Here is a 13,365-nt window from a genome sequence, read left to right on the forward strand (position 1 = left end):
AGAAAAAATGAAAAGTCAGCAGCTACAAATACTGTAGCTGCTGACTTTTAATATTAGAAAACTTACCTATCCATAAATCCAGCAGTGTCTTCACCCCATTCGATTTTTCAATCGGGTGTCGGGTGCTGTTGTCGCCATCTCCACTAAGGGAAACCAGCAGTGAAGCTTTGCGGCTTTACAACCGGTTCCCTACTGCGCACGCGCGAAGCGCGCTGTGCTTTGTGAATGGCACAGCAGTGGGGAAGGGGGGGGGGGGTGGCAAACATCTTGCTGACCTCGCCGTGGCAAGATCAGGTGGAAGTGGGGGTAGGTACCTGTCAAAACCAAGTACCCGTTCCCCCCAAAAGGTACCAAATGTGGCAGCAGGGGGGGGGGGGGGTTGGCTGGGGGAGGAGGAAAATATGCAGAGCTTCCCCTTTTGGGTGGAGCTCCCCTTTAACTCAAATATAAATGTGCAGCCACCTCCGAGACATTAATATGCTACCTTTTGTGTCCAATATTTAGCATGTAGCATTGCAAACAGACTACCGTTCTGTCACTATAGGTTCATTTGCTCCCAGCAGCTTTCCAACAATGGATTTCAGATTATCTCAAAATTACCACCACAGTTTATCTGCTAAATAGAGAGACACATCTGCTAGTCTGTAGAGTGCGTAAAAAGTAAAAATATAAATATGTATATAAAACATGTAAATTCAAATGTCTAGGTATATGATGTATATTTTGGCAACTAATGTACAGTATATATGGGCAATTAAGAAAGTCATGTCATTCTTACTTCCTTTTAACATCGGAAGACATCTAGCAGTGCCACCCATACAGAACTGCCAGAAACCAGTGGGACCCAGGTACACCTGTCTACTGTCTGGAGAAGAGCTGGCCAGAGGTCTTTAAAATTACGTTAAAAAAAACCCATAGCTCTGACTTGGAAACAAGGCTAAGCGACTCAGCTATACATAAAAACCTAGGAACTGGGGTGCAGAAAAATGGCAGCAGGTGCTCTGGACTGATGACTCAAAATTTGAAATATTTGGTTGTAGCAGGAGGCAGTTTGTTGGCCAAAGGACTGGAGAGAGGTGCAATAATGAGTGTCTATAGGCAACAATGAAGCATGGTGGAGGTTCCTTGCAAATTTGGGGCTGCATTTCTGCAAATGGAGTTGGAGATTTAGTCTGGATCATAGGTGTCCACAGTAGGGATCGACTGATATCGTTTTTTTGTTGCCGATACCAATATTTTGGTCATCGCATATAGGTATCGGCCAATATGGGCCGATATTTTGTACATTTAAAGTTTTGAAAAATAAAGACAATTTTTTACACAAATCTGGTACTGAACATATTTATTTGTGTTTAATGCTTAATGGCTGGCTTGCGTGCACCCTGTGGTGGGTGGCTGGCTAGCTGGCACCCTGTGGTGGGTGGCTTGCTGGCACTCTGTGGTGGGTGGCTGGCTGGCTTGTACCCTGTGGTGGGTGGCTGGCTTGCTGACACCCTGAAGTGGGTGGCTGGCTGGCTGGCACCCTGTGGTGGTGGGTGGCTGGCTGGCACCCTGTGGTGGGTAGCTGGCTGTCTGGCACCCTGTGATGGGTGGCTGGCTTTCTGGCACCCTGTGGTGGGTGGCTGGCTGGCACCCTGTGGTGTTGGGTGGCTGGCTGTCTGGCATCCTATGGTGGGTGGCTGGCAGGCTGGCCCCCTGTCATGGGTGGCTGGCTGCCTGGCACCCTGTGGTGGGTGGCTGACTGGTACAGGGCCTGTGGGCAGCTGACTGGTTCAGTACCTGTGGCTGGCTGGTATTGGGCCTGTAGGTGGCTGACTGGCTGGTACAGGGCCTGTGGGTGGCTGGCTGTCTGGCACCCTGTGGTGGGTGGCTGGCTGGCTGTCTGGCACCCTGTGGTGGGTGGCTGGCTGGCACCCTGTGGTGGGTGGCTGGCTTGCTGGCACCCTGTGGTGGGTGGCTGGCTGGCTGGCACCCTGTGGTGGTGGGTGGCTGGCTGGCACCCTGTGGTGGGTAGCTGGCTGTCTGGCACCCTGTGATGGGTGGCTGGCTTTCTGGCACCCTGTGGTGGGTGGCTGGCTGGCTGGCACCCTGTGGTGTTGGGTGGCTGGCTGTCTGGCATCCTATGGTGGGTGGCTGGCAGGCTGGCCCCCTGTCATGGGTGGCTGGCTGCCTGGCACCCTGTGGTGAGTGGCTGGCTGGCACAGGGGATGTGGGTGGCTGGCTGGTACAGTGCCTGTGGGTGGCTGGTTCGTACAGTGCATGTGGCTGGCTGGTACAGGGCCTGTGGGTGGCTGGCTGGTACAGGGCCTATGGGTGGCTGGCTGGCTCGCTGGTATAGTGCTGTGGCTGGCTCGCTGGTACAGGGCCTGTGGGTGGGTGTATGGCTGTGATGCACTCCTGCAAGACTAGTCCTGACTCCAGACAAGGCTGTCCAAGGTGAGGGAGACAGCCTAAGAAGGCAGAATGACGTCACAAAAATATTGGTAAATTCTGGGGCCGATTCCGATATATCGGGGAAAGTGCATATTGGCCCTCGATATATCGCCCTTGCCGATAATCTGTCGATCCCTAGTACTCAGTGCTGAGAAATACAGGCATTATCCATCCTGGATACTTATTCATCATGCCATACCATCAGGGAGGCTTGCAATTGGAAAAGTATTCTGCAGCAGGACAACGACCCCAAATATACAACCAATATCAAGACCAATATCAAGAACAACAAGGAGTCCTGGAAATTATAGTTTTACACCCAGAGAGCTTTGATCTCAGTATCATCAAGCCTGTCTGGGATTACATGAAGAGATAGAAGGATTTGAGGCAGCCTACATCCAAGATCTGTGGTTAGTCCTCCAAGATGTTTGGAATAACCTGCCTGCCGATTCCCTTTTAAACTGTGTGCAAGTGTACCTAGAAGAACTGATGCTGTTTTGGAGGCAAAGGGCTGCTACACCAAATATTGATTTAAAATGGATTTCTCCTCTGTGCATTTACTTTCCAATTTGTTAATTGATAAAAATAAACTATGAGCACTTCTCTTTCTGAAATCATTTTTAATTGACAGCATTTTTGCCTAAAACTTTTGCACAGTAATATATATACATATATATTGTTAACATCCGTGACTTACCACAAATCTCTAAATCAATGGTGCAGCTGCCATTCAATTGCCTCTTAAGGAGACAATTTACCACTGGAATTCTCTACTAGCTGAAATTACCTAAGTGCAGAATTGATATAAGTATGAGCAAGTTTAAATACTTAAGGATCGTGAGGATTTCAGCATGTCTAATTTGTATAGTGACCTAAATTTCTAAATGAATGCCAGAGAGACTGAAAAGCCCTGTGGCTGAAGGAAGAATCTGCTTGATGCTGGAAAGAGGCTTAGCAAACTTGGGAGTATTTGTGTAAAAGAAAAATGCAATTGGTTTCTACACTGAAAAAACATAGCTTGTTATAGAAAAAATAGGGTAGTTTTAACCGTGTAGAGTACAGTACGTCTCAAAGATTTCATGGTCCTTGTGATTTAAGATATGATGAGATTTCCTCTATGGTACTCTGTGTCATCATAGATTATTCTGTTTTCAGTTTTTCTAATTGTCTCTTACCCAGTCTCTATTTCTTTCTCTTTTGACCAAAATCTATTTATTCTGTCACACCACGGTGGATGGTGCGCTCTGAGAAGGGAGTGGGGCTGATGCGCTGTAAATGACGCATCACACTGTTTACTTTTTTCCAGTGTCCTACTTTTTTAAGTGTTCACCACTGCAGTGCAGAGTGGTGTGAACTGAACCTATAGGACTTAAGGCAAATTGCAGCACAGCCCATGCATATGGTGTGAACAGGTCCTTAAGTAATAAGTATATTAAGATTTTGACGAGAGGTAACCCAAGCTAAAAAAGAAAGAGAACATAGGAGTTCCAAGTAGATACAGAAGGAGAACATTAGAGCTCCAAGCAGATACAGAGAAATAGCATACAAACTCCAAGCAGATACTGAGACAGAGCATATTTCATGCAGATAGCAACCTGGGATACTAATTTGAACCCTAATGCTGTAAGACAAGATTGTTAACCACTTTTTTTGTCTGAAGAACGTATTTACACACATGGCCATTTCTAGGGTGAGGCTAGCCAGATAGCAGCCAGGGCACTGTTTGGACTAAGTGTGGCAGGATCAGAGTTAAAGGAAGTCTGTATAGCTTTGGTGGTTTAATGTTATTAACCCACGTTTGTTCTCCCCATTCAGACCTCAGATGCTGTAGTTATCAGCATCTCCTGCAGAGTTTATGCAAGTTCCAGTGCCAGGCACTTACACTCACCTAAAGTGTTTGAAAACCCTTACGTATACCCAGTTAGGTGAGTAGCGGGTGCATCAGGTGAAACACAGAGATGGAACACATTCTCCTACATAAGTTGTACCTGTTTATCTGCAGCTCTCTCTTCTCTACAGCCTTCCAAAGCACACATTTTAAACAGCATCTCTAAAAATCAGGGGCGGGCTCTAAGCCCTGATTGTAGGGAAGGGGCACACACCCTCCTCACAGTACATGGGTAACATGCACAACTATGGCTGTTAATCACAGGCTGTGTGCTGGAGCTCTCCTCCCTCCCTCACCAATTAGCTCATGGAATTGGAAAAAGCTGTCAGCAGTGACTTATGCAGATAGCAGAGGAACAAGGCAGCAGAGAGAAATCACACTCAATGCTTTGGCAAGTACACAGTATAGAAGTAGAAAAAAGTTACCTCTCGCACTATCACAAAATAAAATAAAAAAGGTGTGTGTAGATAAGGTAGCTGCTATCACTTAACCGCTAATCCTTAGCAAGTACAGTATTTATATAGTGAATATAGTGAAGCGCTGCCTCTCAGAAGTGTATGTGTGAATTAACACAAACTGAAATTTAGATAAGTGACTGTATACTATGTAATATATTCAAATAAATTGCCACATATAATAAATAAGTGAAACAAATTAAGTATGTGGAATGAGGAATCCGCATATCACAGTGCTTAAACTAGTCATAATATGACCAACATATCAAAAAATGTGAATATCTAACAAAAATACAAGTGAAAAGTCCAAATACAGCAGTGCAAAAAAGTGTATAAAACAATGTATATAATGTCCAATAAAGATGTATTAGGTGAATCCCTTCACCAATAATGACCAGTGGCGAGTGATGGTCGTCTTCTTTAAAATGCCACCAAAAATAGTACTCAGTAGCCTCTCACCTCATTTTTTCATGTAACCAGCTTGTTGGATGTATTAAATTCCTTGAGCAGTCCTTGGAATAGATGGCCAATATGATACAGCTCCTATCGCTATACAGTATGATCGTTATATATCTCCATCCACAATGTCTCTCATAGATTGGGATAGAAATTAAACTTTCATGGTGTAGTAATTTCAAAAATGTATTTAGGTAGACATAAAAAAGTATCTCGAGCGTTCTGCTCGTATGAGTGTGAACGTCACTTCCGGTTCACTTCCGGGTTGCTCCGTCTCTGCCCTATGCGTTACGTCACGTGCGTTGTAACTTCTTCCGGGGATCAGTTAATTCACACATACACTTCAGAGAGGCAGCGCTTCACTATATTCACTATATAAACACAGTATAGAAGGATGTGCTTTGTTTATATTTAATGTCTGAGCTTTACAACTACTTTAACTGTATCTGAAGCCTGAGAAGGAAGAATACTAATTCACCCCGTCATACACATGTATGCGTGTGTGTAAATACATATTTCAACAGTATTTTATTGCTTAGCCCAGTATTGGAATTTATATTATTCCAGGCAAGATATGGCTAATTAAAAATAGTCACTGGGGGCATATAGTCAGAAAAACACCTAATGTGCAATGGGGCTAGATGGCAGCTAGATTCTGGCCAGTTAGGTTAGGAAACTCTTCTTGTCAATAACTGGAAACCTAATGGGAAGCGTCTAAACTACTTCACAATGTCAGAATAATCAGAACAGGCACAGGAGGTAGCATGATTACAGGAAGACCTTGACAAAAAAAGGGGGTTAGGCAGCTTCATGGCAGATGATGTTCAAAATTAAGAAATGTAAAGTTATGAACTTGAGTGCCAAAAATACATTTGCATTATACACATTAGGATGGACTCCCCAGAGAGAATCAGTGATGGAAAAGGATCTGGAGTTCCTAATAGATCAAAGACTTAGAAATAGCATGCAGTGCTAGGCGGCAGCTAACAAAAGCTAGCAAAATAATATAAATGCGTGTGATGCATAACTTATACACTACATCACTGAAAAAGTATATCAAAACAGAGAAAAAAAAAGAAGAAAATGGGACTTTGGACTGATGCTTCACTCTCAGGGAATCCACCATATACAAAAACACTGTTTAAATACGAAAGTTTATTTACACATAGTGCTTCACATACTACATAAATTAAAATTGAGAATTAAAAAAAGAACTCGGGATAAACACAAGACAAATTAGAACATTGTGTTATACAAAACACCTCATACATTTTGCCCTATTGTCACGTACCTGGTTGGTGAGCCTGACGTGTGGAGGAGGGCCTCTTGTACAGCTCCAGCTCGAGGGCCACTGATAGTGAGCCACAGGAGCATGGTGAGGTAGGAGTGCCTGAGGCTGTAATCAATCCAGTAGTCTGCGTGGCAGCAGTCAGCAGGTAGATGTGGCAGCAAGCAGGCTGGTAGTGGAAGAGCTGCTACGGACCTTGGCAGACTGTAGAATGCAGCTGGAAGCAGGATTTGTTGGACTGACAGTTGTAGCAGGCTGAATGAGCAGGATGCCGGGTCAGACAAGCCTGGTTGGTAATAGTCGGGCAGATTAGACATAGACGGCAGACATCAGGATGGTCATGTCACAAGCCAAGTCGGTACCAGGAGAACAGTAAAGCCAAATCAGGAGGCAGAAGTGGAATCCAGTAGACAAGCCAGGGTCAGGGTATGAAGCAGACAATCACAGGTTAGGGATACGCTGAATCAAGATCAGAGGACACACAGAATCAGGAATAACACACAGAAGCTGCAGACGAAACAGCAACAAGTCCATACAGAAGGTCCGTTTAAATAGCCCATCTGGTGCGAGCATCAGTGACGGGTGCATGCATTGATGTGCTAGTGCGCATGCGCGCACGCCCGTGCACGCTCCCTAACTCACGAGTAGAAAAATCTGCCTGGCCAGTTACTGGTCTGCGCAAGCGCATATGAGCGTGCTGTTGAACTCCATCTACACTAAGGACCTGACTTCCCTGACATTGCCCCCTCCCTATGGGCAACCCCTGAATGCCCATCTTGTTCTTCTTCTGTGGGTAGCTGCGGAAGAAGGCACAAATCAAGTCTGATAGAAAAATAGCCTAGGCTATATACAGCGCTTGCCGCAGAAAAACTATTAAGGTACCTACCTTTTGAAAACATCACAGGAAGTGACGAAACGCGTCAAGGTTGTGGAACGCACGTCAGCACGCTACGCACCACGTGGAACGCAAGCCAGAACACTCCGCTCGCCACTCTGCTAGGAGGTGTTTGTAAGCGCTTTCTTTGCCTGCAAACTTGGAGTTTGAGTCTTTATTCGCTCTGATTTTTATGAATATTTGATGAATAAACTTTTAAAACAATAATACACTATCTGGAGCCTTTCTTTTAACCCCATATCCTAAGGATCGAGATTGGGTAAGGAGGAACCTAACCTGTATCCCACCAGGATCATCCACAAAGGGGATCCCCAATCCGGCCTGAACGGCCTCCAAGCGCTGTAGGTCCTAGTGCTATACAGCACATAGGACCCAACAATTCTGGTAAGTCATTTATTTCTACCACAAGCCACGGGAAAAGAGAAATCCACGTCACAAAAGTCACAAACTTTTATTTATTGAGCACGAATCACTTTGCACCTGATCACCACTTGAAAAGACTTTATTTATCGAATTTTACATTTATTTTATTCACATATATTGATCACCACTGGAAAAGACTTATTTATCTATATATCAATTCCTTGGAACTTTTTATTAATTTTCATGTGTTTAAATTGATTTGTATTTTCACTTATACTGTAAAGATAAGTTTTCAACATTGTTCACATACATTAAGTTAATTGTTTTTCTGTGGCAAGCGCTGTATATAGCCTAGGCTATTTTTCTATCATCCATTTTAAATCTACAGCTGCTGCCACACAATATATATTTTTATATTTATATCTCACTAATTACACACATTTTTATATTTTTATCTTATATTTAAACAAAACCTTTTCCGAGGCGCGGGGAGATACACTTGTATAGTGTTATCTTTTTTCTATCTACAAACCAAGTCTGTGGTATGCACATTATTTACAGGTTCCCAGGAATTCTCCTCTGGACCATACCCTTTCCATTTGATTAGATACTGTATCTGACCCCTTCTCCTCCTGCAGTCTAAGATAGCCTCAATCTCAAATTCCTCATCCCCATCAATAATTACAGGTGCGGGAGGTCCCGATCTATGATCAGGGAATGGATCTGGCACTGCAGGTTTCAGTAAGGATACATGGAACACTGGGTGGATTCTAAAGGACTCTGGTAAGGTTAACTAATAAGAAACATCATTAATTTTTCTTCTTACCGGAAATGGTCCTATGAACTTTGGTGCCAGCTTCTTCACTTGTAACCCATGAGTATGAACATCTGCCTGGCCAGTTTCTGGTCTGCGCATGCGCATATGCGTGCGCCATGGAACTCCATCTACACTAAGAACCTGACTTCTCTGACACTTATATTGGTAAGTATTTATATGACTATATCTCAAGATATTTCCTTTAGATCCATACTATACAGTGTAAAAATGATTGTGTTGCATATAAAGTCACATCTCTACGCGTTCTATAATTTAGCTTCTAAAAGAGAGAGGTGATATTTTTAAAGATAGATTCTAAAAAAATCTGTAAAGTCCAAATAGGGGGGGGGGGGATGGAACATTCAGCAGAATATGCCCACAGAGACAGTGGCAAAATGAAAATGGTAGGTATAGGCTTTTTAATTTTAACATTGGATGTAGATTTTCCCATTCAAATGATCATGATATAGGGTCTCCCATATACAAGGTCCCAGACTGGACCAGATCAGACTGGCCTGCTAGCAAAGTACTGTTATGCATTAAAAAGGGCATACATTCAAGAGAAAAATTAATATTTCTACTGCTTTACAAAACACTGGTTTATTCTTGAGCATGTGTTAAAACACATTCATTAAAGCACTGCAATAATGAAATAGCCCTAAGTTTAGAAAAGATAGCCCAGCCGCCTCATACATCACCTGGCTCAAGTGGTTAGCAGGTAAAAGCCACCTCAGCTCGATTCACCCAGGCGGCATCCTCAACATGTTTCGCCCCGCCACGAGGCTTAATCATGGGCAAACATTTTAGGGGCGTAGCCCAGAATAATTAAGCTGAGGCTGCTATTAACAGCTAACCAAAATGGCTAGACAAGGTGTGTGGTGGCCGGTCTATCTCTTACTATTTCTGCAGTTTGTTTTAGGTCTGGACAGACCTTTTCTCAGCCTGCACCCTCATTAGTCAACAGCATCCAGCTCATCAGACCTTGAAAGCCTAGACGGGGACCCTTAAAGTGATTGTAAAGGCAGAAGGTTTTTTTATATTAATGCATTCTATGCATTAATATAAAAAGTCTTATGTGTGTAGCAGCCCCCCTCAGCCCCCCTAATACTTACCTGAGTCCCATCCAGCGATGTTGTAGGAGTGTCTCGAATGCCCAGGACCCCATTGGCTCCCGCTGCTGTCAATCAAAGTCAGTCAGCCAATGAGGAGAGAAAGGGGGTGGGGTCGGGCTGAATGGACACAGGGAGTTGCAGCTTGGCTGAGGTGTACTCAGAGCAAGCTGCTTCCTGTGGGGGCCCTCAACAGGAGGGGGGCCAGGAGTGCCGGTGAGGGACCCGTGAAGAGGAGGATCCGGGCTGCTCTGTGCCAAAACCACTGTACAGAGCATGTTTTTTAATTTTAACTAAAGAAAAAAAGACTTTAGTATCACTTTAAGTATTTATTGTAGCCCTCATTATGGCCAACATATGAAAAGGATCAATGTTGCAAGATAATCAGAAAGTTCCTTTAGTAGCCACTCAATGCAAACTATTTTACTGTAAAAGGCTTAAGCTGGCAGGAATCGATCGGCCCATGTGTACAGCTGTCTATTCTACAGAAGCTGGCCTCACGACTGGTTTCTGTCGAACGGGCATGCTGGAAAACCAGATCCATCCATCATCCGATCAGCACTTCTGTGAGTGCTGTCATAGCAAGCCACTTGCTATGGGGGCACTTATGCAGAGTCTCACTTGGGTTGGCTGTGTGTTTCCATAGACACTCACAGCCCAGCTCAGCCTTCTCCAGCAATGTGTGCATGAGACCTTAGCAGTCAATCATATGTACCAGCCAGAAATAAAGAAGCAGAGCTTAGTAAGAAGATGTTCCAGGAGCAGTGTTGAGTTGTCATCAGATACTTCATTTATGTATGTGTTGCTGCTGCATGGGGCATGTGGCCACCCTCTATGCAGTCATTTTTATAGCAGGCAGAAGGTAGAGCAAACTGGGGGCTTAGGAAGATGAAATATGGGGTTTGGTGAGAAGAAATATATAATATTGCAGATGTGCTCAGATCTGTGTGTAGCTATGAGCATTTTAAATTAAGTCTTCAGAAAAGCATAAATCTCAAGCAGAGCATGATATACTGTACATCACACTTCTTAACTATAACGTCTGGTCATCCTGTCTGATAACATGGTATATAACCAACCTAACTCAGCAGATGACAAAAGCTTATCTTTATGTAACGCTAGGAAATAGGAGTTAGAATTTAATAGGTAGGGGTAGACAAGAGACAGGAATGAAAATAAACTCTATACTATGAAAAGGAAACAGATGGGAGGTATTAGTTATTCCTGGTATTAGTAATACCATGAGTGCAAACAACCTTTGAACAAAGCCCTCAGTGTATTAAGGATCTATTTTTCTTGATTTCCTATAAATTTACTCTTAGTCTGTAGAAAAATTTAAATAACTAATTTTGTTGTAAAATAATCCATTGAAAAAGATAACAGTTTCCTTCATGTACTCATAGAAAGTCATTATATAAGGTTTTATATAGAAGAGAAGTTGTTTTGGAGATTACAGGTTGGCCTCTGAGTACTGGGATATAAAATGTGGAGCATCAATGTTTCAGAATTATCAGTTAAAAATATTGCATTTCTTAGGGTCTGATTTCCTTTAATTAAATACTCAGTGAAGGTATAGTATTATATTACGATGTAGATGGATTCAATTGTTTCATAAACCTTCTGTGTCTAAGGCAGGCCATACATTATGCAAATTTCTTTCCTTCAAACAGAAGTTGAAGGGAAGAAAATTGCAGCATTAATGGGGGAATCCCTCTCACAGCACTATTGTGTTCTGCTGGTGGGGAGCCTTCCCCACCAGCAGCAAATAATGATCACTGCTGGCAGCTATAGCCGCTGGCAGTGATCGGGTGAAAAAAACCCGACAGGCTGGTTGTACTGAAGTTGATAGATTAGTCAACTTCAGTACAACCAGCCTGCCCATTGACAGATAGAAATCTGTCTATAGCCAGCTTAAAGGTTAATAAAAACATGATTCTAGAATTTAAATACTTTAATTCCTGCATTGGAATTTATAAATACAAGCAAGCATTTCATAGTCATTTTTTTTATTGCTTTGACTGTTCTGAATTGCTGAAAGGTGAGATCCAATATGCTTTCATAACTGCACATAAATCCTCTTCATGCAGTGGCCAGTGGCCATGTTCGGTCAGTGATGTCACTGCAATCACCACCCCTTTTCTTAAAAGGAGCAGGGATTCCCCATGATCAGTGGTTCCTAGGGACTCCACAGGTGCAAGCACCTGTGTATTCCTTAGGAACCAATGACAGCGGAAAGCTATCATATACAGAAGTGGAATGCGTCTATATATTATGCACGGATCCCACTCCCAGCACAGTAACCAAAATGTCATAGGAAGCTCTGAATGCATACTTGCAATCAGCAGCTTATGATCATGTGATCACAGGGGTCACATGATCATAATGACCACCTCCTGGCATTTAGATTATTTTAAAGAGCTGGGGGTGGTGACGGGAAGGGGCTAAAAAAAGAAACCACAAGATACCTGTTGTTTATGTTTATCAACCATAAGGGCTTGTGTATACCAACTGCGGTGCGGGAACATGTTTCTCACACCACACTAAGACGCACTGCCTTCTGCAGAAGCATGCATGCTATTAAGTCGTAACAAAACTAGCATGCATCAGGCAAACACACCTGCCATGGTACCATGCAGCTTGGTGTGGTGTGATTATAAAAATCGCTCCTGCACTACTAATTGATGGTCTGTCCTAAACATGACACGTGGGAATGCCCAAAAAAAGTGCATGTGTGGATCCACCTATATAATGGGTAATAATACAATAAAGGTACAGAGAGAGCCCCAGGGAGTCCCGAGAGAGGTCTACTACACATAGAGAGGGAAATACAGTGTATAGAGAGAGGGAGATACAGTATATATAGGGAAATACAGTATATAAAGACAGAGAGATACAGTATATAGAGAGATATACAGTATATAGAGAGATAGATACAGTATATATACAGAGAGACATACAGTATATAGAGAGACAGAAAATACAGCACACAGAGAGAGAGGTACAGTATATAAAGAGAGGGAGATAGTATTTAGAGAAGGAGAGATACAGTATATAAAGAGAAAGGAAATACATCAAATAGAAAGAGGGAGATACAGTATATAGAGGGTGGGTCATACAGTATATAAAGAGAGGGAGATACAGTATATATAGAGGGAGATACAGTATATAGAGAGAGGGAGATACAGTATATATAGAGAGGGAGACAGTATATATAGAGGGGGATACAGTATATAGAGAGAGGGACATACAGTATATAGAGAGAGGGAGACAGTATATATATATATATATATATATATATATATATAGAGAGAGAGAGAGAGATACAGTATGTAGAGAGGGAAATACAGTATATAGAGAGAGAGGTAGATACAGTATATGGAGAGATCTTCTGGAACAACCCTTGGCATGTTACTCCTGGTGGTGTCAAACAACCGATTTTTAAACTAAGGCGACCTTTTCAGAATTGTGACACAACACATGGTATGTGTATGGAAACAGTTAAAATGACATTTCCTGAAAACAAACGGCAATGACAATATATAATATACTGTAAACTAATATTTCTCTCTATCTATTTATAGAATATTTAAATAATAAAAATTGGAACCACGGTCAAAAGACCCCTGAGGAAGATTTACTTTGAAACGCGTAGGGTATCCAG

This window comes from Pelophylax lessonae (assembly GCF_965119305.1).
Source record: "Pelophylax lessonae genome assembly, chromosome: 3".
NCBI lineage: Eukaryota > Metazoa > Chordata > Amphibia > Anura > Ranidae > Pelophylax > Pelophylax lessonae.